Source organism: Phyllobates terribilis, unplaced genomic scaffold (assembly GCF_046119375.1).
Source record: "Phyllobates terribilis strain yellow unplaced genomic scaffold, ASM4611937v1 Scaffold_2__4_contigs__length_985480577, whole genome shotgun sequence".
NCBI lineage: Eukaryota > Metazoa > Chordata > Amphibia > Anura > Dendrobatidae > Phyllobates > Phyllobates terribilis.
In genome coordinates, this window is record NW_027362762.1 from 948903335 (window position 1) to 948929722 (window position 26388).

Here is a 26388-nt window from a genome sequence, read left to right on the forward strand (position 1 = left end):
GTCACAAAAAGAATCCCTATTCAAATGTGTGCAGTTGCTGGATTCTGTTAGAAAACATGAGAATCGTGAAAAGAAAATAAATCAAGTTAAATTTATAAAACCAGGAAAGGTAAAATCTTACCAAAAGCCAATATCAAACTCTCCTAGACTGAGTCATCCCCATAGTAAACTCTATCAAATACGCAGAAGATTTCATATCTGTTATAAGCCATATCAGATAATTCAAAACTCCATATCTCCACAGAAAGAGTTAAAAATGCAAAGCTGTGACTTTTCCCTAAGAAAGAAAATGGCCGAAATAGACGGACAGAGTCAGGTGAGACGACCAGCTCACAGTGACGTCATGGAATGTGGACAGAAGGACAGGCAGTTCTCTGAGGTTTTGAAGGATAGAAAAATGTCTTTCCTAAATAGGGCGTTTATGGAGATATTTGAGAGAGACAGAAGATTTGGTTTAGGGAGTGGCTAAGGAAAAACTGTAATTATAATGTAGCATAGAAGTGTTACAATGTCTCAATATTTATTTATAATCTTATACAGTAAAATTGTAGCTACATACTTTCTGGTGGTTCATGTATATATATATATATATATATATATATATATATGTATGTGTGTGTATGTATATTTATATATGTGTACGCTTGTCTAAGTAGAGATTGTGTATAATTGTATATATATATGTATTTATAAAAAATATATATATATATTAATTAATAAATTAGAACTTCATATATAAATTTAAGTAACAATATTTTGAATTACATTAGAACCAACCAATATATGTATAAGATATTTAAATAATTCTGTTTCTGTATGAATTTGATATTTAATTTTATTTTCTTATATTTCCTTAGAGGTTTCATTCCAAAGCAGGATTTGATCAAACAACTCTAAAATGGATTTATTTCTTTATTCACACAGGAAGTTGAAAATTGCATGATTTTATGTGTATAACATTTTAAAATAATAACAATATATCTAGTTGAACTATAATATATATGTGATACTTATTAATTCTTTTGTGTTGCTAATATTTTCTGTGCATGAAGTGTTCGTGCTAATTAAAGTAGCTTTACAGCATGACGTGTGACAGCTGCAGCCTTTGAACTTTGAGCTAATAGTATAGATCCCATTCATTCTATTTCCAGCTGATGTAACTTAAGTCCGGGCAGCCAGTGAAAAAAGAATCTAAGTCAAGAGTTTTTTCAAGTGTCTGAAATTCCAGTGACTTACTCTCATATTATATAATATGTACTTGGGGAATATTCAAAGAATATTAAGATATTAAATTTCATAGTTTACAATGCGCATTAATAAATTGGGATACAACAATTTTGGGTTAAATATATATATATATCTAAAACTTCATATGTGGAATGTTTGAGTTGAACAGATCTGTGAATGTCAGAGTGAATATGACAGATGAGTAAATCAGCAGCTGCTAAGTGTGATTGATGTGACAGAGGCCTCGTACGTTTGTATGTTTGGAAAAAAATTGTTTCTTTATGTGAAGGTACAAAAATATATTTAATTCAGAGAAAAAATTATAATACATAATTAGGTATTATCTACATATATATATTGCTATATTTCTTTAATAATTATTATTTATTGATTTAACTAATAGTGGATAAGGGCAACCACACATCAAAATGGTTTACAAAGCAAATTTATATTTAGAATAATTTTCCACATGATAATATTCTTGAATAACTATGATATTATTTTTAATGGTTACCTAAATAGGTACACACCTCTCTTTAGACAAATCTATGCTACTCATCGATATGAAATTTATGCAAAATATTTATAGAAGAATAACTATTTTTAATTTGGTTCTGATATATACATAAATTATTTTATAAAATAATATTTTTGGTATTAAGGGGGAAAATGTGTTTTTGATCCTGATTACATAATCACTTGTGATCAATACTTATTTTTCACACATTTTAATAAAGGTAAAATATTAATAAGGTACTATGGTATAATTAAGAAGGGTATTACATGCAAAGTTGCATAATTTAATATTTTTTGGTGATACAAGGTTATGACAAATATGAAATCATCCAAATAATGGAAACATAAGGGTATTTTTTTATGGAGAATATAATTACTCTGCATTTGTCATTAAAATTTAAAGGCCTTATTTTTATTTTTATTCTTATTTTTCTTCTTGATTTTATTTTTCATTTTTAAAATGTTATTCTTACTTATTTTCTTATTTTTCCATTTTTCATTTTTAATTCTCAATTTTTGATTTTAATTCAGTTCAATATTTCAATTGAGAAAACACAGTAATATTTAATGGGGTAATGTCAAGTACAAGAATATTGCTTCATCAAATATAATGATGATATGAATTAATATAAGAAAAATGTTTACATTTTCTGAGTAAACACAATTCATTCATTCATTCATTCATTCATTCATTCATTTATAAATTCATATATATATTTATTCATTTTAGTTCATGAGTATATATTCTTTGGTATTATTGGTTTAATAAAGATATAAACACTTGTTGTTTCAAAACACACTGACACCTATGGGTTGGAAAAGGTAATTACACCTATGACACAAAAATATTTTATCACATGGAGAACTTGATTGAATTACTATCTATTATTGTTTATTATTCCAAACATAATTTATTTAATATTTTGATAATAATTAGATGGATATTATTGATTGCTATGGTACGCTGTGATATTATAGGTTAGGAAAAATTGCCAGATTTGGTATCAGATTAGGGAATGAAGACTTCAATCAAGACATCACAATTATGAATTCTATCTTAATAAAGACTTTTCATATTTATAAATCAAAGAGACTCTCAAAGGTTACAAGAAGCAACTGATATCCGGAAGTCTCAGAAGGTAACAGGTGTGAATGCTGAGTGTTATACTAGACTGTGTCAAATACATACAATACAATTCACACCACTGATCACCAGGACGGCAGAGGACGATGATCCTATATGTACTGTGTTGTGTTCAAGTTTCATCACGTTCCAGTGGTTTCCTATCACCTCCAACGCTTCAATGAAAGCTGGTGAACAGGTAATACCTGGCATATGTGTCCTGTATATAAAGGACTGAGTACTGGTTATGGTGCTCTATAAAGCAGGGAAGTGTCAAGTTAACCCTTGCTTTACTGACCAAAGATGTCACATCTGTTCCAAAAGTGACGAGACCAGTGTGGACGACACGGAAGATTCCAAAGACAATCCAACGTAAGTCCAGGTGACATCACACAGATATTAAAGCTACATTTCATCCATGGACTTTGTTTTCTTATCAATTGACACACATGATCGTTCTAATAAATAGTACAGTTTATGGACTGAACAATAATGAACACAATTATGGACTGTACAATATCTACACGCTATAATTTATTTCAAAGGAGTTTTCATCTAAAGACCGTGTTATAAAAGAACCAAGAAGAAGACGAGACGACGACCCGATGACATCAGATGATGACGATGGGACCCGTGATTACTTCAATTTAGATATAGGGAAGTATAATTATACATATTAAATGAATAGTAGTCACGGCTTACCATAACATGAATTCACATAATTATATAACAATAATCCGATATTGATATTATTATTATTATTATTATGGAAATTTAATGATATTGCCAAGGAAGAAGGAAAGAAAAAATGATTGATGAATGTATCTTCTTTTGAGGATTTAAAAAAAAAAAAAAAGGGGGGAATGTTAAATAGTTAATTATGGATAATCATTTTTCTTAAATCTGAGATCTATGTATCAGCCATCGTGTCTAGTTGACATGCGCTATTTGTGTGTGTATTTTTAGTTGACTACCATATGTAGAACAGGTGTGCCATACGACTGGTTATAAAAGCCCATGGTACAGAAAGGGGGGGCTCTCTTGCTCTTCCCACCCCACAAGACACAAGAATCTTCATGCTGAGAAGCAGATGACATGTAGGCCTGGACACGTGCTGGACAAAGACATGATTTACCAGCCAGGATCCAAGGAAAGATGGGTGAATCTCAACAATTAAGCTAATTATGGACAAATGGACAATTACTTTATAACTAATTATTGTATGTACCTGCTGCAATCTGATTCTTTTTAATGGACAATCCAAGAATAAATAGATACATTTTTTTATAAGAATATCGTGATATTGATACTTTGAGAAGTCCTCAGTAGGAAAAAATAATACAGAGAGAGTATTATTTTACATCTCCTCAAACCAGTTGTGCTTAATTCTTTTTCCAACAATCCAGGTACCTCCCCAGCTCCGGTCTCCACTGAGGACATCTATGAGGTAGAGAACATTCGAGCCACCAAGAGGGTAAGAGGAAAAACCTTTTTTCTGGTGGATTGGAAGGGGTTTGGTCCAGAGGAGAGAACTTGGGAACCCAGGGAGAACTTCCACGCCCTGCTTCTCCGTAAAAAAATTCTTTCAGGCCTAAAAAAGATGGGACGTAAAGGGGGTGGTACTGTAGTATCGGCGTCTCTGCCCCCTGACAGGCAGAGATGCCGTCCCTCTTACCGCCGCGCTCCCCGCCCAGCGTCCTCCGGCGCTCCTGCTTCTGCTGCTGCCGGCGCGTGCAGCTTCCTGGGCACTGTGCTCAGGGCGCGAGCGCGCTCCCTCCCTCTTAAAGGGGCCACGCGCGCCATCCTAAGGAGTCCCCGGCCAATGGCCGGAGGACCTCTTATATAAAAGGCACCTCCTCCAAAATGGAGGTGCCCATGCAAGGTTGTAGCTTTGTGTGTTAAACTCTGCTTCACCCCTCAGGTCCCGCTGCCAGCCTGACTACCAGTCCAGCCCGCCAGCCTGACTACAAGTCCAGTCCGCCAGCCTGACTACAAGTCCAACCCGCCAGCCTGACTACAAGTCCAGTCCGCCAGCCTGACTACCAGTCCAGTCAGCCAGCCTGACTACCAGTCCAGTTCGTCAGCCTGACTACCAGTCCTATCCACCAGCTTGTCTACTCTCCAGCCCGACAGTCTGTCTACAGTCCAGTCCGCCAGTCTGTGTATGGGCCTTGCCTGCCTGCTTACCTGGAAGCACCTGCCTGTTACCTGCCGTGCCTACCAGCCAGCCTACCTGGAGGCTCCTGCTTGTTAGCTGCCGTGTCTGCCAGTCCGTCTACCCATATCACCCGTCAGACTGCCTGCCGTGCTCATCTGCTGTACCGGTCAGTCCCTGCCTTCTGACCCATGGGAGTCACCAGCTCTCATACAAGGTCTGGCCCAGAGTAGCACCTGGTCCCTCTGCTCGGTCCTTCCCTGGTCACGGAGTCAATTGAGCCGCCGTATGACCTTGGTCAGTCCGAGTTGATATCTAGTTACGCCCTTTTGGTCCCTCCTTGCACCGCAGCACAGAGGTTCCACCACCCGGATCCATAACAGAAGTTGGGGAATGTGCTCTGGAAATAGTGCTCTAGATAACTTTTCTGTAAAGACAAGTCCTGGCTGGAAGAAGTGATGGCAGTCTGCGCTGGTTGAAGAAGAAAAGCGAATATGAAGGACTTCCACTAGAGACGTCACCGGTGAGTTAGTGTGTTACCTGTACATTTACACTATACACTGTATACTATATACAGAGCACCTGTGTATAATGTCACTGGTGATCCCTGTATGACTTGTACACTATACAGTATATAAAGAGCTTGTGAGTATAATTTCACTGGTGATCACTGTATTACCTGTACACTGACACTATATACAGAGCTCCTGTGTATAATGTCACTGGTGATCACTGTACACTTACGCTATACACTGTATACTGTGTACAGAGCTCAAGTATATAATGGCACTTATGGTAATATTAGTATTGTGTTTTTTTATTAACAGTATTGTAGTATTCGGTCACTATGTGGTTAATATTTGGTCTGGTCATGGTGTGGTGGTATGTGTTCCTTGTATGTGGTATTATTCGGTCACTATGTGGTGGTAATATGTGATCTGGTTATAGTGTGGCAGTAATTGTTCCTTGTATGTGGTATTATTCAGTCACTATGTGGTGGTAATATGTGGTCTGGTCACAGGGTGGTGGTATTTCTCCCTTGTACATGGTATTCACAACACATTTGGCGGGCACTGCTCAATGATTAGCTATAAAAAAATTTACACAAAGGGGTGCTACAGTAAACCCACGCTGGGAATCAATTGGTATACAGAGAAAAAGGGCGTAGGGCAAACAAAGACCATGCACTCCCAAATGTAATGCAAAATATCCAAAAAAATTTATTAATAATACATCAACAACACACAAACAGACATGTTTTTTAAAAACACTTACAACACATGTGTAGAAAATATTCAGATACAAGAGGTATGAGAAAATAACCCAGCAATGCAGAAAACCTCTGAACTTTGTAGGTACTGTGAAAAGTCAACTACTTATTGAGTCCAGATAGAAAACAATACCTTAAGTCACTGACCACTGGATCAATATAATAATAAACAATCAATATTTGCGGTAAAAAACGTGACCTTGGCAGATGAAAGCATTATATATAGGATCAATACATATAGTTACCTACAAAGTGAAGAGGTTTTCTGCATTGCTGGGTTATTTTCCCATACCTCTTGTATCTGAATATTTTCTACACAAGTTATGTGTTTTAAGTGTTTTAAAAAACTTGTCTGTTTGTGTGTTGTTGATGTATTATTAATAAATTTTTTGGATATTTTGTATTACATTTGGGAGTGCATGGTCTTTGTTTGCCCTACGCCCTTTTCTCTTCTGTACATGGTATTCAGTCACTATATGGTGGTAATAGGTGGTCTGGTCATGGTGTGGCTGTATTTCTCTCTTGTGCATGGTATTATTTAGTCACTATGTGGTGGTAATATGTGGTTCGGCTATGGTGTGTTGGTATTTTTCCCTTTATTATATGTGGTATTATTCAGTCACTATATGGTGGTATTATGTGGTCTGGTCACGGTGTGGCTGTATTTCTCCCTTGTACTTGGTATTATTTATTCCCTGTGGTGGTAATATGTGGTCCGGCAATGGTGTGATGGTATTTGTCTTTTGTTTGTGGCATTCTTGGTCATTTTAAAAAATGTATGTGACACATTCCCTTAAGGAAAAATAAATAAAAAATATACCTAAAAAGAGTACTGGATATTTTAAGAAATGTTTAATAGGTTAGAGTAGAGTAGGGCCCTGCCAGAAGAGTCTACTTTGTCGTGGTGGCGAGTTAAAAAATCTTTTGGCCAAAACAAAAGCTGATGGCTATGTATGTGATCTGGTGTTCAATGGGAACTGATAATGTGTGATTGGTGAGGACGTGGTGCATATGTGGAGTTTTTCCAAGAGTGGGTGGTAGGACTGTGGAAGGTTTGAGGGGTGGAGGCGGAGCTGGGATGGGGCTTGGGCATAGTCTCAAATTTTGCCAGTATGGGGCCCTGAAATTCCTAGTGGCAGCCCTGCTTGTAGATAATCATGGAGCAAGGTTGTCAACTTGACTGCTTATTTTTTCTGGACAGTTTATCAAAAAATTACTGACAGAGCATATTTTCTACTGACACAATGAACATCACGATAAATCATTATGATTATCAGTGATACATGTCTACAGTCCATAACTCTGATATAAAGACATCAGCTTTAGTCACTGTAAACTGTAAAATGATGATGATTACAGTCAAAATAATCTGAATAAGTTTCTTCAGCTTCAAAAAAATCATGGATGCCTTGAATTTTTTTTTTTAACAACAGGGCAAAAAGTTACCAATTTTTACAGACCATCCTGAAATTTCTGGATGGTTGGTAACCCTGACATGGAGGTGATTAGTCCAGCTTAGCTGCTGGACATCACACACCAATTCAGTCTGACTAGGTGGCACCACACATCCATGCAACACCAGTATCTCTGGCTGGACCTGAGCCTTCGACAGTCAGAGCTATTAGCCATGACATCATCTTCATCACCAGTGCTGCCTACAAAATGAATATGGTGGCGCCTGTTAATAGAAGAAGACATCGATGGTTCAGGTGGAGATGTGACAGTCCCTGGGAAGATCTGCACCAACCTAAGATCCTCAGAATTTAAAACTGAATGAATCTTCAGAAGGTTTATTTTGGAGAGAACATTCTCCAACTTTACATAATCTGTAGAGTTAGAAGATACTGGTATTACTGTATATGTAATTTCCTTCTTTCGTCCAAGATGTACAAACATATTAAGGTCAAATTGTTGACATCAAAATGTGATTATCCAACTTTTTAGGACAATGAATCACAGCTGATCCCCTACCACCCATCCCTCATATTTTTCCAGTATTTTTATCTGTAGTGACAGAGAACACTTACCGGAGGATACAGCTCCCAGGTACAAGAGAACCAGATCCATCAGAAAACTTACTGATCGCAGACGCTCCATTTCTTCACTTTGCTGTAGAAAGAAATAGATGATATATGGAGAACTTCCTGTTCTGCAAACCTTCTGTTATATCTTTATGGTTTTGCTATATGGAATGGTTTTCCTGCTCTCAGTTCCTGTCATGTTTTGAAGCATTGTGACAAAATAGTTTTCAATACTGTGTACCGATTCACGTTAAGAAGAGCTAATGTGACCTTCATTGTGATTTGCTGTCCGGAGGAGCATTGGCCTTGACCACCCCACTATGGAAACACATTTCTTAGTGATCTCTAGAATAGTATTTGAAGATCCAGGCTTGGCTTTATCAGCAGCATCTTCCTTGAGTGGGAGTCAAAGCACCATTCAGTTTCCTGCTCTAGCTACAGAATTTAAAAGGAATAACAAGGCATTGATGGCTGACTTCTGTGACAATTAGGATGGACTCATCAAGGAAGAGTTAGCTGGTCTTGACCTGCCAATGTCTCTGAAAAGTCTTATCTTTAGCTAACCGCTCAGGTTTTGAAAATGGTAGAGAAACTGACCAAATCCAACACGTGCTTTGAGTATCGCCTACTTTCCAAGGACCTCTAATGTCTCCTTCTTTTGTTGTCCAAAATAAGTCTATGCAACAGGACATTTCGCCAATTTGAGCATGACAAACTGGCCAGTGGCTTCTTCTTTCTTATTCTGGTTTGATTTTTCTCTCTCAATACAAGGGTAAAATCTGTAAAATTTTTAGAAATTGACAGTCGGTGCTTAAAAGATTCTATGGAGAGGGGAGGAACTTCTGCATTCTGCTGCAAGTTCCTTAGATCTTTATTAGCGCCAACTGACATCTCCAATCTCAGCAATGTGAAAATCTGTATTCACTGAAGACAGATTTTACCCATAAATTGAGACTTTTGAAAATGAATAGTCCTAGCGTAGAAAGGAGCATATTTCTATAAAAAGATAAATTACAAAGTTTCTTATTTTCTGGTGTATTAATGATTTATGAAAAAATATTAAAATGATGGTTATTTAAATTACGCAGCAGTGCTGGTTTATTGGAAAAACCAAGATCACATGAGATCTCACTCTTTCACTGAGAGATCAGCCACATAGAGTTGTGAGATCCCACTCTGCATGCCGGAATCCCACAACCCAGAAGTTTTGGTTCAACTTCGCTTGAAACTTAGGTCCTTTCAGGGAACATTAGGGCTACTTCTGAAAGGTGTTATTACTGGATTACTTTTAGAAAAATCATCAATTGAGCATGGAAGTGAGCATGGCGTTAGACGCACCCATATGCGTGCCCATGATATGACAAATCAAACCTCAGAATGAAATGTTTTTGGCCACCGCAACATTCCAATAAAATGTGATAAGAAGCAAACAATACATTGTATCTTCCCCAAAATGGTTTCAGCAAAAATGTCAGCTCAGGGTGTAAAATATAAGCCCTCACCCAGCCCCATATCCCAAAAATTGAAAGCATTATAGGTCTTGCATTTTTGCAAGAAAAGCTCATTTTTTTTTTTTCTAAAAAAACTTTTCCCGCTTTCCAGTGCATCACATGATAAAATGAATGGTGTCCATGAAAAGTACAAAAAACAAGTCTCACAAAGTTACGTGGACGGAAAAATAAAAAAATTATGGCTCTTGGAAGAAGGGGAGGAGAAAACAGAAACTAAATAACTGAAAATAGCCCAGTCATGAAGGGATTAAGAATGTATGCGACAGTGCTGAATTATTGGAAAAACCAAGATCATGTGAGATCTCGCTCTTTCACCACGAGATCAGCCACATAAAGTTGTGAGATCCCACTCTGAATGCCGGAACCCCAAAACCCAGAAGTTGTGCCCACACTTGATCTCCAGTCCAGACTACCACTTTGGCTTCTTTCCATGTTGTCTGCTTTGCGCTGTCTGTTTAGGGCGACGCCCGCCGAACTTCCTGTTTATTGTAGCTGCTGCAGACACACCCCTGATGCGTCCACAGCCTATTGCTGTCTGTCACCTGGTATTTAACCCAGCTCCTCCCTGGAATCCTTGCCTGAGCATTGTGTTCTGTCAGTTGGCTTCTGGTCGCTGACGTGCCAGGTCCAGTTTATGTTTCCTGCCTTGCGGTATCAGTTCCCGTGTCTGAACTGAGTCCTGTCTGTGTTCTCTTGCCAGCTGCCTTTCCTGGAGGCTGTATTTCCAGGCCCGTGTGAACACGCTCTTTGCCTGTTCATCTCGCCCTCTGGGGGCCGCATACCTAGACTCGCTCCTGTATTTGTTTCAGTACAGTTCCTGTCTAAACTGCCTCCTAACCTGTTTCCTGTTTTTCTCTATGTCCGTACCCTCCCTTTTTCTGCAGAGTCCGAACCTGCTCCTAACTCCTACTCGTTGTAACTGTACTTCCGTTTGTGAGTTTATAGTCCACTCGTTACCTCATTGCAAGTATCTAGTGTGTATCTGGTTCTGCCTTTCCCTTCCTGTCTGTTCCGTGTGAACAGAGCCCTGTCCCCCCTGCCCTGTCTTGCTCACCACTTCTGCGGTTTCCGCTCTGCTCTGCCTTGCTTACCGCTCCGGCGGTTCTAGCCTGCTCTGCCTCACTCACTGCTCTTGCGGTTTCCGCTCTGCTCTGCCTCCCTCACCGCTCTTGCGGTTTCCGCTCTGCTCTGCCTTGCTCACCGCTCTTGCGGTTTCCGCTCTGTTCTGCCTTCCTCACCGCTTCTGCGGTTTCCGCTCTGCTCTGCCTTGCTTACCGCTCCGGCGGTTCTAGCCTGCTCTGCCTTGCTCACCGCTTCTGCGGTTTCCGCTCTGCTCTGCCTTGCTTACCGCTCTGGCGGTTCTAGCCTGCTCTGCCTTGCTCACCGCTCTTGCAGTTTCCGCTCTGCTCTGCCTTGCTCACCGCTCTTGCGGTTTCCGCTCTGCTCTGCCTTGCTCACCGCTCTTGCGGTTTCCGCTCTGCTCTGCCTTGCTCACCGCTCTTGCGGTTTCCGCTCTGCTCTGCATTGCTCACCGCTCTTGCGGTTTCCGCTCTGCTCTGCCTTGCTCACCGGTCTTGCGGTTTCCGCTCTGCTCTGCCTTGCTCACCGCTCTTGCGGTTTCCGCTCTGTTCTGCCTTGCTCACCGCTCTTGCGGTTTCCGCTCTGCTCTGCCTTGCTCACCACTCTTGCGGTTTCCGCTCTGCCTTGCTCACTGCTCTTGCGGTTTCCGCTCTGTCTGCCTTGCTCACTGCTTCGGCAGTCTCACTCTGCTCTTGCCCGCCGCTCCGGGTGGTCTCACTCTGCTGGGTTTGTCTACCGCATCTGCGGCTCTGTTCCTGAGTCCCAGTCTGTACTGGGTCCTATCCACTCTGTGCTCCAACCTGTCATACCTGTCATACCTGCCAGTACCTCCCTGCCTGCATACCAGTCGTGCTTACCAGCATCCACCTGCCTGCATTCCGGCCGTGCCTGCCAGTACCTCCCTGCCTGCATACCAGTCGTGCTTGCCAGCATCTACCCATCTGCATACCATCCGTGTCTGCCTCTACCCCCCAGTCTGTGTGCCAGTCTAACATACCAGTTCCTGTATTCCCCTGTGTGGGCCAACAGCCGTGTCCGGAGTCTGACCTGGAGTAGACCCTGGTCCCTCTGCTCGGTTCCTCCCTGGTGCACTGGCGTCGTATGCCGTCGTGCGACCTTGGTCGGATCGGGCAGATACTTAGTTACACCTCTCCAGGCACTCTCCGGTTCATGGTCCAGTGGAACTACTAAACACGCACACGCCAGTCTGTCCGGGCGTGTGCATTACAGGCTACTTCTGAGACGCATTGTTACTAGATTCATTTTAGAAAAATCACCAATCTAGAGCTGCCCACTGTGATAGGTGTTCTTCATCCTTAGACTTAACTGTTCTAGGGAAATAGTTATTAAATTTGCGGGTTTTTTACATCATTAAAGAGATGTGAGATGTATTGGAGACCAAATGCATTAAGGAGTTAAGAATTAAGAATTAAGGAATCCAGATGTCCCATTCTCCACATTGACCCTGCCTTCACTGATCTACTAAATGGGTGAGATCATCCTGATTGATTATGCTTTATATTGCACCTATTTTGGATGTTTAACCATCACTAAATACTCAGTTAAGCTAAGGGGTGTTTGACCACTGCCGACACCTTTTCTTCCCTGATTCAGTTGGATATATATTTATGAATTGTGCTTTAATCTGATTGAATATTTTGAATGTTTAACTAATACTAAATACTGAGAGCAGCCTATAGTAAGGGACGTTTGACCACTTCCAACTCCTTTCTTTTCTAGTTCAGTTGGCTACATGTGTGTGATTTGTGGACTAATAGGGGTTTGTATCTATCATTGAGAGATTACTCCACCACTGGTGGTTTTCATTGTCTCTTACCCCCTTACATTTGATACACACGACTGTAGCATTTCAGTACCTCCAACGGTTCCTCACTCACCTGGTTGGGACCTAGGTAGGCGTAGTTTCATAGATGTTAACTGCAAATATGCTGGTACATGTTTTTAGGATTTGTTGGTTGTTTAATGGAGTATTTGCAAGGAGGGTCTGATCACTAGAGATCTAATTGCCGCCAGGCTTGGACTGGCCGACAGGAGAACAGGAGAATCCTCCGGTGGGCCACTGTGCTAGGTTAGGCCACCACCCTCCTATATGACTGACAAGAAAGAGAAGGAGGAGTATACGATTTACCAAACACATGCATAATTTAGAAAAACGACAATAAATAGTAGAAAAAAATTCATTTAAAAATAGGACAGCATTAGGGAAAATGGGATATCCCACACAAATACAGACAATGCTGACAGTGGCCAAGAAAAATAGGTAAGCATCACAGAATATAAATGACAGTTGAGCAGATGTTGCCTGTAATAGACCCACAATAAAAGGAAAGCCCAACAGGATGGAATTGTGCATCTTAAAGCCAAGTGGCTAGTTTCAATAATAGCATCTCAGGTTATCACTCTTACCAGGGCATGTGCGGGGAAGAATATGGATAGAACCAGGTGGGTAAGCGGTCCCCAAAGGGCTTTCTCAAGGGCATGATTGCCTATCCTAAGACGGGCAAGGATCTTTTGTAGGGAGGGAAAAATTGGTCACATGTTCACTCTTATATGAGCAGTACTTGGTACTATATAATTGAAATACTATGTACAAACAAAGGCAGCATCTTATTTACCAATCTACCCAGTTCATTGTTATCTAAATTTGCATTTTAGGATAATGTCACATTTGCATGTAGCTGAAAAGTGGGGCCCTGGAGTTGGTTACTGGTGGACCTTTGGCATCCCAGTCCGACACTGATTGCAATGGTTGCAAAAACACTTTTTACACAATATTTGGCAATTATACGTTTTAATTAATACCAGCAAAGGTTATATTTTAATAGTTACTTCTCACATCCCTTACGGTGCACACATTGAATAGTGAGAATTGACACATATATATCAGTATCACAACTTGACTATTGCTATCTATCTGATTTTATCCAAGGTACTGTGCGGCCAAGGAGCATAACGGTCATGTGGCCCTGAACAGTTATCAGGCGAACAGCCTGGAGGGCATCTGCCACTCAGGCCCCCTGGCCCAGCCTGCCCCGGCTCGACACATCTTCTTACTGCGACAAGTTGTATCTTTACTCTAAGCCAAAAGTCCCAGCTGTGACCAGAACTGGAACAACCTTGTGGGTGCGCAGGGTCATCATTAGCCTAGTCTCAGCTGGAAATACTGAATTAGAGATTGTGTTGTAAGGCCGTGACATATGTTGTGACATCACGTCTAGAGATGAGCGGTGTTCGACTAGAACTGTTCGCCAATCTCAAATTCGAGCTGTTTTGGGCGGTGTTCGAGTCGTTCGACGAACCCGAACGATTTTCAAAAAATTCGGCTGTTCGAGGTTATGTTCGATAACTGTTCGTGCACCAAAAGCGTGTCCTGCATGTCTGGTGCTATTTAGAGCACCAATCATGCAGGGATTGTCTGCCACTCACTGTAATGCCACAGCCATGGTGGTTGTGGCATTACAGTGATTGCCCAAATCGATGGGAACAGTGCCAACAGTGAAACATGAAAAGCCGGCAATTCATCAGCGCATACACCGGTACCCGACAATTTAGAACCGAAAGAATAGAGCTTCACACATAGATTAGATAGATAGAAACATGTCAGTCACATATATATGAAGTACTGTGACAGTGTTGCTTACTGTACTTGTCATTTAGCGTAAAGGATTTATCAAAAAAAATAATAGTGTTTTCATGCACCGTCTCTTTAAAAAAGCCGGCCGGCAATTCAGCAGCGGTACCCGACAATTTAGAATAGAAGGAATAGAGAATCACACATAGATTAGATAGATAGAAACATGTCAGTCACATATATATGAAGTACAGTGACAGTGTTGATTACTGTACTTGTCATTTAGTGTAAAGGATTTATCAAAAAAAATAATAGTGTTTTCATGCACCGTCTCTTTAAAAAAGCCGGCCGGCAATTCAGCATCTGTACCCAACAATTTAGAATAGAAGGAATAGAGAATCACACATAGATTAGATAGATAGAAACATGTCAGTCACATATATATGAAGTACAGTGACAGTGTTGCTTACTGTACTTGTCATTTAGTGTAAAGGATTTATTAAAAAAAATAATAGTGTTTTCATGCACCGTCTCTTTAAGAAAGCCGGCCGGCAATTCAGCATCTGTACCCGACAATTTATAACAGACAGAATAGAGCTTCACACATAGATTAGATAGATAGAAACATGTCAGTCACATATATATGAAGTACAGTGATAGTGTTGGTTACTGTACTTGTCATTTAGTATTAAAATAAAGGATTTATTATTAAAAAAATTGGCGTGGGGTTCCCCTTCATTTTAGGCTCTAGCGGAGGTTAAGCAGACAGCTGGGGCAGATGTTTGAAGCCTGGGAAGGGGGTAATACCCACGGAGCTTCCCAGGCTACTAATATCAGCCCCCAGCTGAATACATAGCCTTTACTAGCTATTAAAATGGGGGACCCCCCCAAAAAAATGACGTGGGGTCCCCCTTAATTTAATAGCTAGCAAAGGCTAGGCAGACAGCTGGGGGCTGATATTAATAGCCCAGGAAGGGAGCCATGAATATTGGCCCCCTCCCAGGCTAGAAACACCAGCCGTCAGCCGCCCCAGAAATGGCGCATCCATAGGATGCGCCAATTCTGGCACTTAGCCTCGCTCTTCCACGCTGCCCTGGTGCGGTGGCAGGGGGTAATAGGGCTGGGGTTGATGTCAGCTTATAATGCCAGCTGACATCAAGCCCAGGTTAGTAATGGAGAGGCGTCTATAAGACACCCCCATTACTAACCCCATAGTCAAAGTTAAAAAAGACACAAACACCCAGAATAAAGTCCTTTAATTGAAATAAAGACACAATTCTTTATTGTTCTAAATTAAACCATACTTACCGTCACGCCCATTCCAGCTGAAGCCAACGATCTCCTGTAATAAAAATAAAATAATAAAGCAACCTCATCCTTACCTTTCCATGGTTCCCACGACAGCTTCAGCTCTGCTACATCGAGATGACAGGCTGGACCGCAGCAGAACGCTGCCATCCAGCCTGTCATCCCGCAGACACTGAGAAGCGCAGGCATGCTTGCGCTCCACATTGTCTCTCTGTGACGGCATAAAGATGAGCCGAGGTCATGTCCAATGAACTCGGCTCACCTCATGCACGTCACTTACAGCGTGGGAGAATTCTCACGCTGAAGCGCTGAGTGCAGGAGAATTTTCCCACGCTGTCAGTGAGGTGCATGAGGTGAGCTGAGTTCATTGGACATGAGCTCACCTCATGCACGTCACTGACAGCGTGGGAGAATTCTCCTGCACTCAGCACTTCAGCGTGAGAATTTTCCCACGCAGTCAGTGACGTGCATGAGGTGAGCCGAGTTCATTGGACATGACCTCGGCTCATCTGGATGCCGTCACAGCGAGACACTGAGGAGCGCAAGCATGCCTGCTCTTCTCAGTGTCTGCGGGATGACAGGCTGAATGGCAGCGTTCTGCTGCGGTCCAGCCTGTCATCTCGATGTAGCAGAGCTGAAGCTATCGTGGGAACCATGGAAAGGTAAGGATGAGGTTGGTTTATTATTTTTCTTTTATTGCAGGAGATCGTTGGCTTCAGCTGGAATGGGCGTGATGGTAAGTATGGTTTAATTTAGAACAATAAAGAATTGTGTGTTTATTTCAATTAAAGGACTTTATTCTGGGTGTTGTGTTTTTTTTAAATACTTTACTAGAAATTCATGGTGGTCATGTCTAATACTGGCGTGACCCCATGAATTTTGGGCTTGGGGCCAGCTGATAATACCAAGCTGGCCCTAACCCCTTTATTACCCAGTGAGCCACCGCACCAGGGCCCTGGATGAGTTGGGTACAGCGCCAGAAGATGGCGCTTCTATGAAAGCGCCATTTTCCGGGGTGGCTGCGGACTGCAATTTGCAGCGGGGGGGGCCCAGAAAGCTTGGGGCTCCCTGCGCTGCAGATTCCAGCCCCCAGCTGCCTAGTTGTACCTGGCTGGACACAAAAATAGGGCGAAGCCCCACGTATTTTTTTTTTAATTATTTCATGAAATTCATGAAATAATTAAGAAAAAAAGGCCTTCCCTATATTCTTGTGTCCGGCCAGGTACAAATAGTCAGCTGGTGGTTGGGGGCAGCCCGTTCCTGCCTGCTGTACCTGGCTGGACACAAATATAGTGCGAAGCCCCACTTCAATTTTTTTTAATTATTTCATGAAATTCATGAAATAATTAAGATAAAAAGGCCTTCCCTATATTGTTGTGTCCGGCCAGGTACAAATAGGCAGCTGGAGGTTGAGGGCAGCCCATTCCTGCCTGCTGTACCTGGCTGGACACAAATATAGTGCGAAGCCCCACTTCAATTTTTTTAAATTATTTCAGGAAATTCATGAAATAATTAAAAAAAAATTGACGTGGGGCTTCGCCCTGTTTTTGTGTCCAGCCAGGTACAACTAGGCAGCTGGTGGCTGGAATCCGCAGCACAGGGAGGCCCAAGCTTTCTGGGCCACCCCCGCTGCAAATTGCAGTCCGCAGCCACCCCGGAAAATGGCGCGTTCATAGAAGCGCCATCTTCTGGCGCTGTACCCAACTCATCCAGGGCCCTGATGCGGTGGCTCACTGGGTAATAAAGGGGTTAGGGCCAGCTTGGCATTATCAGCTGGCCCTAAGCCCAAAATTCATGGGGTCACGCCAATATTAGACATGACCACCATGAATTTCTAGTAAAGTATTTACAAAAAACACAACACCCAGAAAAAAGTCCTTTAATTGAAATAAACACACAATTCTTTATTGTTCTAAATTAAACCATACTTACCATCACGCCCATTCCAGCTGAAGCCAACGATCTCCTGAAATAAAAGAAAAATAATAAAGCAACATCATCATTACCTTTCCATGGTTCCCATGACAGCTTCAGCTCTGCTACATCGAGATGACAGGCTGGACCGCAGCAGAACGCTGCCATCCAGCCTGTCATCCCGCAGACACTGAGAAGCGCAGGCTTGCTTGCGCTCCACAGTGTCTCTCTGTGAGGGCATCCAGATGAGCCGAGTTAATGTCCAATGAAATCGGCTCACCTCATGCACGTCACTGACAGCGTGGGAAAATTCTCCTGCACTCAGCGCTTCAGCGTGGGAGAAGTCTCACACTGAAGCGCTGAGTGCAGGAGAATTCTCCCACGCTGTCAGTGACGTGCAGGAGGTGAGCTGAGTTCATTGGACATGAGCTCACCTTATGCACGTCACTGACAGCGTGGGAGAAGTCTCCTGCACTCAGCGCTTCAGCGTGAGAATTTTCCCACGCTGTCAGTGACGTGCATGAGGTGCGCCGAGTTCATTGGACATGAACTCGTCTCATCTTTATGCCGTCACAGCCAGACACTGCAGAGCGCAAGCATGCCTGCGCTTCTCAGTGTCTGCGGGATGACAGGCTGGATGGCAGCGTTCTGCTGCGGTCCAGCCTGTCATCTCGATGTAGCAGAGCTGAAGCTGTCGTGGGAACCATGGAAAGGTAAGGATGATGTTGCTTTATTATTTTTCTTTTATTGCAGGAGATCGTTGGCTTCAGCTGGAATGGGCGTGATGGTAAGTATGGTTTAATTTAGAACAATAAAGGATTGTGTCTTTATTTCAATTAAAGGACTTTATTCTGGGTGTTTGTGATTTCTTTTAACTTTGACTATGGGGTTAGTAATGGGTGTGTCTTATAGACGCCTCTATATTACTAACCTGGGCTTGATGTCAGCTGGCATTATAAGCTGACATCAACCCCAGCCCTATTACCCCCTGCCACCGCTACAGGGCAGTGGGAAGAGCGAGGCTAAGTGCCAGAATTGGCGCATCCTATGAATGCGCCATTTCTGGGGCGGCTGACGGCTGGTGTTTCTAGCCTGGGAGGGGGCCAATATTCATGGCTCCCTTCCTGGGCTATTAATATCAGCCCCCAGCTGTCTGCCTAGCCTTTGCTAGCTATTAAATTAGGGGGGACCCCACGTCATTTTTTTGGGGGGGTCCCCCATTTTAATAGCTAGTAAAGGCTATGTATTCAGCTGGGGGCTCATATTAGTAGCCTGGGAAGCTCCGTGGGTATTACCCCCTTCCCAGGCTTCAAACATCTGCCCCAGCTGTCTGCTTAACCTCCGCTAGAGACTAAAATTAAGGGGAACCCCACGCCAATTTTTTTTAATAATAAATCCTTTATTTTAATACTAAATGACAAGTACAGTAACCAACACTGTCACTGTACTTCATATATATGTGACTGACATGTTTCTATCTATCTAATCTATGTGTGAAGCTCTATTCTGTCTGTTATAAATTGTCGGGTACAGATGCTGAATTGCCGGCCGGCTTTTTTAAAGAGACGGTGCATGAAAACACTATTATTTTTTTTAATAAATCCTTTGCACTAAATGACAAGTACAGTAAGCAAAATTGTCACTGTACTTCATATATATGTGACTGACATGTTTCTATCTATCTAATCTATGTGTGAAGCTCTATTCTGTTTGTTATAAATTGTCGGGTACAGATGCTGAATTGCCGGCCGGCTTTTTTAAAGAGACAGTGCATGAAAACACTATTATATTTTTTAATAAATCCTTTACACTAAATGACAAGTACAGTAAGCAACACTGTCACTGTACTTCATATATATGTGACTGACATGTTTCTATCTATCTAATCTATGTGTGAGGCTCTATTCCTTCTTGTCTAAATTGTCGGGTACCGGTGTATGCCGCTGCTGAATTGCCGGCCGGCTTTTTTAAAGAAAGCGTCTTCTGAGCAGTTTGTCAGCTTTTGGACACCTTTGAAGGTGTTTTCTATGTGTTTCTATGTGTTTTTGTTTGCCTGCCATTGGTTTTAACGGTGTTCGACGGTGTTCTAAGGTGTTCGACGAACAGTTCGATGAACAGTTCCTCGAACATCCCGGTGTTCGACGAACCGAACCGAACCCGAACACTACGGGGGTGGCTCAACACTAATCACGTCACAGACAAAAGTCCCGGCTGAGAGTGCGCAACTAGGCTCGGAACGTCAGTGTGCATGCCCATTGCAAACTCACCGCAAAATCGTGCAACAAATAGACTCAAGATGACCTTGCCCACGTGTACTGTCGTCCCAGAGCAATTTGGGGCCAGAAGTCCAGGTTTAGCGCGAAGATGCAGAGCGCACCGATGGTTAAAAGATGCTCTGTGGACCGAATAGGGGAAAACAAGCAGCAAAGGTGTACGGAAAGGAGATCTGTTATGTAATTGTTTTATCTTGTTGTTTTTTAACCTTTTCCTGGACAGTCGCCATTTTGCTGAATTCGTGCAGGCAGCAGTATGAAAAATCCACATTCTGAAGAATACAGTTTTTTTAAAGATTCAAATAAAATTAAATTCCATTCCAATAAATTTGCCAGTCTCTAATTTGTCATGAAGCAAGAAGTTAAGATTCTACCAAAAAATTCCATTGATTCCTGACCAGTGATTTTATAAATCTTTACTGAAGAAAATGCAAATTTACAGGTAAAGAAATTAATGAAAAAATTGTAATGATGAGAATTTCAAGAACAGATTATCTGGGATAATTTAATTTCTTGATAGAATAGATTTCAGAATATCTTATCATCAGTTTTCATTACTTTCATCTCCAGGATTATTGTATCCCTTTAAAAAGAAAAAAATATATATGTAATTCACTCAAATAAATAATAAGAAAGTTTTTATAAAATGAGAAGAATCGTGACAACATTCAGATTAATAGATATTGTTGAAAACAACCTGAAAGCGGAAAAGTAAAATAAGACACAGAAATATCTGAGCTCTGAACACTCTTCTAATAGAAGATCCGCAATTATGGAGGCAAGTAAAGGTGCATAAATGAGGGTGCTGAGGTCGCCGTCTTCCCCAGCCCTCAGTATTCAAATGGTGTCCAGTAGCCTCTTGGCCACATAAAAAGACACCAGTGTAATCAATGTCACATGGAAAAAGTGGGCTTTGTTAGAGTTACAAGAGGATAAAATGATATCCCTGAAGTTTCGTGAACTTGTAGTTATACTGTGATGTGTAAGTGCTCCCAGAATTTATGCAGTGTATAATGTATGGGAAGTTTATGTGCTCAATATGTGCTTCATTAGTTATCTATTGCCTATTCTATTACAATCGTCATTCTTTTACATGTCAAAGTATTTACAGTGGTTCTTGAAAGTTTTTAAATCCTTCATAATTTTCCATGTCTCTGAAAAATTTTTTTGATCCAAAACGCAATAAGATTTTCTCACAAGTCCTAAAAGTAGGTAAAGAGCCGAAATCATATGAAAATATTACTCTTCATCATTTTCATAAATCAAGAAAACTGTCCAATATCTTGTGTCTGTGAGTGGCAAAATTATGTGAACCTTAAGGATTAGCAGATAATTTGAAGATTAAATAAGAGTTTGGTGTTTTCAATGGGAGGACAATCAAGTGTGAGTGGGCGACCTGTTTTATTTAAAGAACTAGAGAAATTCACAACACACATTTGTGGAATTGTATCAGGGCTGGTTAGAAAACCATCTCTAAAGAATTTGGACTCCAGCAATCCAAAGTCAGATAGAATGAGCACAAATGGAGGAAATTAAAAGGGATGGCCAATAAATAAAATACCTTTTCTAAATATCTATCTTTAAGGCAAAATACTTATATAGTTGGCTTTATTATAAAATTGCCTACAATTCTCTTCATACAGCCAAACCTTATATCTAATTTTTTCTTGACTTCAAGCCAATGTGAAGGACTAATCAACAATTACCGGAAACGTTTAGCTTCAGTTATTGCTGCACAAGGGTCATATCAGACACTGAGAGCAAAGGTTCACATACTTTTACCACTCATAGACTAATAGACATGGGATATTGGATTATTTTCCTCATTTTAAAAAATGGCTAAAATGATTGTCTCATTTGTTTGATTCTGTTGTCTTTGTCTAGTTTTACAATCTGATGTAATTTTGAAACAAATTTATGCAGAAAAATACAACATTTTGAAGGGTTCACAAACTTTCAAGCACCACCGTAAGGATTAATGCATTCCCTCTATACTGTGATGTTAATCTATATATAGAGAGCTGCGGGTTGTTCCATCATTATTATATCAATATATAGTATAATAATATTAGTACCTGGCACTTGATTTTCAGGTACAGAAGAAATCCTGTGATGAATACGGTGATGATAACTGTAACGAGTAACATCAAGATGTTATGAAATCCCAGGTTATATCCTAGAAGCCAAGATAAAAAGTTATTTATTTATTGTGAGGAACATCATGGATATACAGTATGATGTTTTTTACTGATTTCACCCTAAAAGTAGTATAAAGGTTGAAACTAAAGTCAGCAACCCTATTACAGCATTAATGCCTGCAGCAGTCAGACACACAAAGATGGTGCAGAACGGTGGAGGAGCTGAACCGCCTGATCCGTATCTAGGTACCATATTGTTGTGAGTAATTGAGCAAATCTGTGAATATTTGAATTCACCAGATTCTCTCAACATCAGCCAGGTAATATGATTTTTCAAAGAATGTATTCAATGCAAATCGAATCAGCACAGGTAACCATTAAAAAAATCCGATTGTTAAGCTCCGAGGTCTCCGGACTGTAAAGCATAATAAAGAGATAAGCTGGGAAGGGGTTAAAAAATTAATAAAAATTCATATTCCTCTAGTTTCTCATCTGTCCTTATTGTCCCTGCACTGGCTTCATATGATCCCTAGTGGGGCATATGACATCATCATGATGTCAGAAAGCGCATCATGACCTAGCCGGCACCTTAAGCTTCGGCAGAGATGAGGTTGTCGCCAAAGCAGAACTGTGGGGCCCCTGCGGGTCCAGTTGCCACAGAGGTACTGCATCTCATCCACAGGTGTAATACCCACTCTCAGATAAGGAGGGAGCACTACCCGGGACCCACCCACCTCCATCCAACACTACACCACTCCAGACCATATTATTCAAATCACAGAATACCACATGTTTGGTGAGAATTAACTAATTAATCATGATCATCGCCCACCTGTTATCCCAATCGGGACATGATATTTTATGGAAAGCACACTCCATAGTAAATATATAACCTACAAGCACCAATCGGAGTCATACGCTTAATAAAATAACAATAGCTTTATTAGATATACATAAATACAATTATCATAAAGATGATTAAAAGAATAAATAGAGGTGTAATTGGAGAGACTCAGTATATAGTCTCTGCAAGGTGGAAAGTACCACACATGATGTAGCAAGTCATCCAATTAAATTCATGTTCTCATGTATACAAACAAGTTATTGATATAACCCCACATAGAATCAGTCCCTGCCATCAGCATAGGATACAAGTGAAGAGCTATGTAACTGTGTGGCTATACAACTTTTTTCATGCTATGGATTGTATTGATCTGACTTACCCATTCTGCTTGTGGCAAATCCCACCCAGGAGACACCCTTGGACGCGCGTTTCGCGTTGGCTTTATCAGCAAGGAGGTACCTGGCTGGAAGAGGGGGAATCAGAAGAGTGGGTGTGGGTGGAGGAAGAGATTCAGGGGAGCACTGAAGTGGGAGTATAAAAGGAAGGTAGAAAGTTCTAGAAGGGGCCAGTCTCCTGTTCCAGTGCTTGGAGAAGGAGGTCAGTTCTGCTCAGGAGAGCAGTGCAGAAGGGCCCATTGAGGAGAGAAGACAGGAGCAGGAAGGAGGGCTCCAGAGAGACAGAGGGGATCCCAGGAGCACGGCGAGTGCGGAGTCCACCCGTGCACCCGAATGCACGCTGACTTGGAGGGATGAGGCCGCAGTGGGGGACCGGCCACAGCCTAGTGGAGTACTTTAGAGCTCAGCTAGCAAACCGGAGGCTGCAGCATTTCAGGTGCTCTAACCACACTCCAGACTTAATCGCTGAAAAGGTGACAATGAAGGGCCAAGGGGACAGTCTGGACATCGCTCGAAAAGACTCAGGGTGTGAGGCGCAGGGCAGGAGGGCGAGAGCCAGCGCAGTGAGACAACCTGGAAAGGTACATAAGAAAGGGGTCCCGGGGGGCTCAAAATCCAGCAAAAGTCCAGACAGAAGCTGCAGCAGCAATGACAGTTAGGGGGCTGGCTGAGTGTAACATGGGTACTTTAGATGCAGCGACACAGAAACACAGAGCAGCCAATACAGGGTTAATAAACAGGGGAAGTTTATAATAACAGGGTAAATCTCCACGCAGGGAGTATTGGGGGGAAATATGGGGGAAAACAAGGGAAGTAGCAGGTAAAAGTCTTTAACTGACAGTTCACAGTTTAACTAGATATAGCAGAGTCGAAGCGGTTCTAAATGACAGTTTTTACACTTAGCTGACTCTTTTCCTCCACAAGGCAGTTGCCAGCTGAGGCCGGTGTTGATTTCTTCAGGCTTCCCCGCCCAAACAATGCTCCGTCTTCTGGCGGCAGCGGGCGGTCTCTGGTTTTACCCGCTGAGCCCCTAGTCCATAACACAACACCTCACGTGCCCGGCTCCACCGACCCTGCGTCTCTTCTCTAGTCAGCTTGACTCCTCCAGTCCACTGCACTCGGCTCTTGCTCCCAGTCCTGGAGCCGGGAGCCTGGACCATCTCACACTGCTCTGCTGAGCAGGACCCAGCTCCGCTTTCCTGCGCAAACGTCCTCGTCTCTTCCTCTCTCTACCCACGCCACCAGTCTCCCTGTCACCTGACCTCCCAGCTCTCACTCTGGACATGCCCCCAGCTTCCCAGTCACCTGACTCCTGTGCTCGCAGTCTGTCTTCCACCTGCAACCAGAGGCACGGCCCCGGCAGTTCGAGATCCCTTGCTCTGACAGTACTTACACCCCGGTCTTCCCCCTTACATGAGTATGAATTCTTATTGTTTTTTAACCTCTTCCTGGCCCATTTGAATCCAATGAAATGGCGGCAGGCTCCCCATTATTTTTCTAGATTCATGTGTTGCACCCCGAGGACTCGGTTGCTACAGAGGTATTGCATCTCCACCAGATGTGCGATATCTCACTTCCAGGTAAGGATGGAGTGTGGATCAGGACCCCGACACCTGCATGCATTACACCACATTTCCGGGGGACAGGGCGACCGATATGCTCCAAGCAGAGCTCGACAGTCCCTGTCCCTGCCTGGAGTGGGGGGAGGGAACATCGAGGTAGGGGGAACCCTGTAGTGCAGGAGCAGGGAGAGAGCAGTTCCTCGGTGCACCTAGAGGGAGGTATAAAAGGTGGGCACCATCTTTGATCAGGAGTCAGTTCAGTCAGTTCAGTGAGAGAAGAAGAGGGAGCAGGAGGTGGGAGCAGAGGCTCTGCATGGGCTCTGCTCCGCAGGCAGGCCTAAGAGAGAGGCCGGAGCCTGAAGGAAGGAGAAGGAAGGAAGAGGAGCGGAGAAGGCTCCAGGAACAAGGAAAGAAGGGACCCCAGGGGTGTGGGCTGGCGAGTCGCCACCACACGCCCGAATCTACCTGCGTAGAAGGGTCAGGCCAAAGGGGGAGACCGGTCCCCGAAACTAGTGGAGGCGGGGAACTACCCTCAGCTAGAAACCGGAGGCTGTGACATTTCACGTGGCGCAGCCCCTCACTACACCCACTAGGAAGGCACCATATAGGGTCAGGGAAACTGGCGCCAAGTTTACCAAGAGAAGGCCCGAAGCAGCCGGACAGAAGCGAGGTCACTGGCGGGGTATGACAGGCCAGAGGAAGGACACACAAAGGGGGCCCTGTGAAACACTCCGGAGATACCTGGGAGTCAGCCGAGCCCCTCACCTGGTGAGCACAGTACGACGTGGGCAGCCGTTACCTGCAGAAGTGGTCTGGATAATAAGAACTGTGAGTAAAGGCCCTGGACTGCATCACTGACTCTGTGTCATTACTGCTGCTCCCCTGCACCATCACCCCCATCCTCCGCATACACTGCCCTGAGGCTACACTCCTCCCGTGGGGAGTTGTATTACACTCTGCTGCACCGACAACACCAGCCTCAGCGGCATGCCCTGCAGCGGCGGTTCATCCTGACCGCAATCCACGGGTGGCGTAGTCGGACATTTAATATCATCAAAACCACATAAATAGACTGCCATTTGAGTTGACCACCCTGAGCCACGGGACCGGGTCCCCGCCACACGAGGACTACAACCTGCAGCATCCGCAACGGGTCCGGTTCCCGTCATCCCCTCACACGCGGGGCCCAGGGGGCGCGTCACATGCAAATCAAGTACCCCAAAATTCAGAATCACTACTATCCATCAATTCTGGGAAATTCTAAATGAATTTGGTTTGTTTATAATCGATTCACTCATTCTTAGTAGTGAGTAGCACTCGATATTATGCAGCCCTCATTTTGGCTAAGTTAAGACCATAGTAGCATGTTTAAAGCTTCAGCCTGAGCAGCAGTGAGTCCACCCCTCCACTTATATGAGAGTACCATCATTAGAAGAACTGCCACAGGAGCATCCGAGGG

The 26388-nt window shown here is 42.7% G+C and overlaps 1 pseudogene; it reads right to left on the reverse strand.

The window, feature by feature from the left end:
- LOC141248367 (cell surface glycoprotein CD200 receptor 2-like) overlaps window positions 1–23355 on the reverse strand; it is a 64642-nt pseudogene extending 41287 nt beyond the window's left edge.
- Between the last annotated feature and the right edge of the window lie 3033 nt (window positions 23356–26388).